Raw genomic sequence first — 4,693 nt, 5'->3', positions numbered from 1 at the left:
AAACATCGAAAAATTCAAAAACACAAAAACAATAGAAAAACAAAAATGAGTTTCCTGGCGAGCAAAAGAGAAAATGATAGTACATCAGTGGTCTATCCAAACCTCTTTAAACCTTAAATGCAAAACGATAAGCAGCTCTATATAAGATGTATCGGTAGGCTCACAATCATTTTAAAGTGTGCAGGGTGATATAAATCTTAATCGACTGAAGATCAGGTGGGAACCATTCATTGGCATATGGTCTTAGTACCGAAATTTCGTTTGATAGATTGCCGAGGTTCTGAGATATTCGGTCTTTATGCTGCTTATCATCTGGGTATCATGGTTGTATCTTTTACCGAAAAATAACGGGGACGCAAGTCTAGATCTTCCATGATACTATACATACGTGTACATATTGCATACTGCATTCGACCTCAATAAGTGATAAACAATCACATGTCCAAATCAAATAAGTGATAAAAATATCACATTTATCCGGGTGTCAAGTTCGTCTCTCTGCTGTACGGAAGTACTGACCTGTTCACGGACTTACACCTGTGCCCTCATGCATACGAAAATCAAGTTCCTCATCAATAAGTGATTATATCACATAGGACTTGTTTTCAAATCAAAATAAGTGAGTATCTCACAATTTATACGGTCAAACAGATGATAATCGGTATACTCACTGGTAAGATGAACTCTCGTGCATACCTTGATACGGGAATGTGTCGTGATGTGGATGAACACCGGTCGGTAAGTATAAATCATACATTAACGTATCCTCTAAACATGATTACATCTGATAAGATGAGCTTAAGTGGACAACAATACCGATAATTGTTATAGGATGCTTATCTTAATGTTAACTAACTGAACAACAAGAGTGTTTTGGCATGACCGTACACTGATATGATTCTCTTACCCTCGAAACTCGCAAAAAGAATGTTTGTATATATTTATTTACTGCTTAACCTTTATTAGTTCTTTTAAACAGTTTCATCGTTTGGTGCATATCAGCACGACATTAGCGGTGATGTCGTTTGATAACACTCAAAGGATTTTAAATTGTTGTCTTTTAATTTCAAAAATACCAAAAAGATTTTAGGCTTGTTTTAATATAAACTTTATAAAAGCCAAAAAGATTTTATTTCTGCTTTATTTTCGATCGTACGATGTTGGAGCTCAAGTCTTCGTTACCTGAAACCTGACTGAAAACCGAACTGACTAAATCTTCATAAACGGTCGAAATTTGCATGTTTTGAAAGTTAAAAACTAAAATTGACAAATTTTATTAAACTTTCAAACTGTCGGACGGTGTTTGATTATGACATGGTCATTCGTGTGTCATTTGTTTATACTATATTCCAAGCAATTGTTCTCATTACGCGTTTAGATTTCTTGCATGTGCAGATTCTAAAGGCTAGGAGAACATGGTCGTTGACGAGCTTTGGAATGAAGACACGAAGGCACTCAATGAATGAAGATGATCGAGTTGCCGCTGGCCATCATCATCACCTCGAAGGATCTTACTTCATAAAGTTAAAGTATTTCACGAGCATAACTCAAGGGGGAGCTTATGTTAAGGGGGAGTTTGTCAACACACTTCCTACATGATACGGGTAGTTTGTTGATACACTTTCTACTTTCAAGACGTGAAGACTTTGAAGACCCTCCGACATTGAAGACATGATAGGACATCAGAGTCTTGAAGACTTGAAGACCAAAGACCGTCGAAGTTCAAGACGAGTCTACACTTTTAGAAGAACAAGACAAAGCTTAGAGATCAAAGACAAAGCTACAGCCAAGGGGGAGTTTGTTGGTGCACTTGTGTCTGTACTTTGTCTGTATTCGGTCTGATATAAACGATGTCCTGATTTGTATTGTAAGTTGACCAAGTCAACCATCCTCCGGTTTGACTTGGACAACAGTTGAAAGATGTTCTGATCGAAGGATAGCCTCGAAGGATACACCTGATCCTTCGAGGTGATCGAAAGATATGGTTCGACCATGGTTCGACCATTAGACCTCGAAGGATGATCCTTCGAGGTCCATGCTGATCTTTCGTGTAACATGTGGTCGACAGATGATCCTTCGGACCATCTGTCGAATCCTTCGAGCAGACCTGCTGAGCTGGGTATATATACCCATGCATGTGTTGAGTTCTGAAGTGCTGCCATTTTCACACACCCGAGAGATAGAAGCTTAGAGAGCATTCTGCCCAGAACTCACACACACACTTAGAGAGTTTATAGAACACTTCTGTAAACATTGAGCTTGTAACCGAACCTTCATTTGCATTAATACGACTAGTGTTAATCGGTGAATCTTTGTGTGTTTGTTTCTCTACTTGCTACTAACTCGGTTTGCTTGCTAGCTTGGATTCCGCACTCGCTAGTAGGTTTGTATAACAAGGTTTAGGTTCGTAATCCTCCGCGAAACAGGGACCTACACATCCCAGAATCTTCTTTTTGTGTTTCTTCGAGATCTTCTAGCTGACTCTTTAAGCAAATTGACGAATATTTTTCTTTTTGCTTCTCTGAAAAATTTGATTGGACTCACATTTTCTTATTTTGGTTTGCAAGTAGTGGTTAAAAGCTTGCATTGGTAGCCAAGTACCTGTGTGGTGTTGGTGGGTAGTATGTGATGAAATTGATGACAATTATCGAAAATTTGTAATCTGTGATATATCTTGTATTTCTAGATGTATGTGGAGATTTTATCCCGTCATTCATATCCACTCCAAGTGACCAAAGTTTTCTAAACTATGATGCTTGCAGGTGTCCACACAACTTCCCCGTGAAACCGAAAGCTACTACCCATTGTTGCATCATGTCATCGAGTACCAATTCCCAACTCACCACCTTTGTACTTGATGACATGATTGAATGGTGGGTAGTAGTGTTCAATTTCACGGCAAAAGCTGTGGGGACAGCCGCAAGCATTTGGAGTGGATGTGAGTGATGACATAAATTCTCCACATCCATCTAGAATGAAAAGATATCACTGATTGCCAATATTAGCATTGACTCCACTAGTTTCATCCTCATACCACCCTACAACACACATGTACTTCGCCGCCAACCCAAACTTTCAACCACAACTCGCAAACCATAATTTCGAAAAAAAAACTAGTCAAATCAAAAGTTTATGAGGATAAAAAAGAAACAATTCAGAAATTTGCTTAAAGAATCAGATGGAAGATCTTGAAGAAATACAAAGAGACGATTCTTGAATTTTGCAAAGATTTGAGGGTTGATAAACGTGTGTTTAAGGTGTGGTGGATCCACAACCACAAAAAACACGAGTCAAACAAAACCACCAAGAAAAGGGAGGATACTCTTGCACCTCTTAATTAAGCCTGATGATGTTGATTATGGGTGGTAAAGTTTGTTCGTGTTGTCATCCAATTTGAAGCAACCATCAATGTGAGCAAATCTTGTTCTAGTGTTATTTCTCTACTTCTGTTCCTTTCCTCAAGTGGGTAATATTTAGATTTTATAACGTCTTTGTTTACTGTTCTTGTTATCATAGACTTAGCTTCTTGATATAGCAGAAGTTTGATCCAAAGTTTGAGGAATTGGATTCGGTAATGTGGGATGTATGCGAAACCCTACTGAGTAACTCAGTGTGGCTCCGAAGAAGAGTCGGGCGAACCCCTTTTTTTTACCACATGCATTGTTGCCTCAGAATGTTAGCTCGTGGTGTTGTGTTCGAACATAGTTCCGTTCTCCTTTAGAGATCTCTTGGATCTCCACAACTCAAGCGGCTTGAAGGAATAGGAAAAAGAAGCTTTCCACGGTATCATTATCATCGGTTGTTGGAGTTTTTGGAAAGTGGAATGGGCTAAACTTTTCGAACAAGCAGGTGAAGATTGAAGACATTATTAGTGAAGTCAAATCGGTTGGGTTTTTTTTTGGTTTAAAAGTAGGTCCAAATACAAGTCTATTTATTGGGCACATTGATGTAAATTTATAATTATGTTGTCGGTTCGTTTTGTTTGTTTGTTGCCCCTGTTTTGCGGGGTGGTGCTTGGGTGGTAAATTCATAAAAGAATTATCTTTAGTTTCCTTCTAAAATGTGAAGTCGACTCAGGGTGAAGTATATGTGTGAGAATTCTGGTTGAACTTTTTAATTTTTATTTGTCACTCAACTTTAGGTAGGATAATGCATCTATCATTTTGTGGTTTATATTCAATTAAAGTTAATGTTTTTACCGTTTTAGGAATAAAGTTTTAAAACCTTAATGTGGACTCGTATTCTGATGGCAATGGACAACCGTTTACTTGTTTTAAACCAAACTTGATTGCTTTTGTTTAAAAATTTGGTTGAATCTTTAACTTTTGTCAATCTTATCATCTGAGGGTATGAACAGAATTGCTCAAGATCAGAAAAATATTGTTTTTAAAGTTGACACTTGGCACCAACCCTTGAATGATTTCAGAATTCTGCATACTCGAAAAGTGTGATCAGGGTTTTTTAGAAACACCTTAGGGGATATTCTAAGGTTCGTGTCGGGGCACTCTTCGGAGGTTTGGGATTTCAGGTTGGCCCTTGAAACAACAAAGGACCGGAATGGTATTGAGCAAATCGTCCTAATTCAGAATACACAAAGAGCTTCATCTAGGGTTAGTTTGTTAAATACAAGAATTTCTGTTTAGTTTATAGAATGTTCTATTTCAATTAGTCTTCATCTGGTTAGCTTGCATGG

This window comes from Helianthus annuus, chromosome 6 (assembly GCF_002127325.2).
Source record: "Helianthus annuus cultivar XRQ/B chromosome 6, HanXRQr2.0-SUNRISE, whole genome shotgun sequence".
Classification (NCBI taxonomy): domain Eukaryota; kingdom Viridiplantae; phylum Streptophyta; class Magnoliopsida; order Asterales; family Asteraceae; genus Helianthus; species Helianthus annuus.
This window is presented reverse-complemented; position numbering follows the sequence as displayed.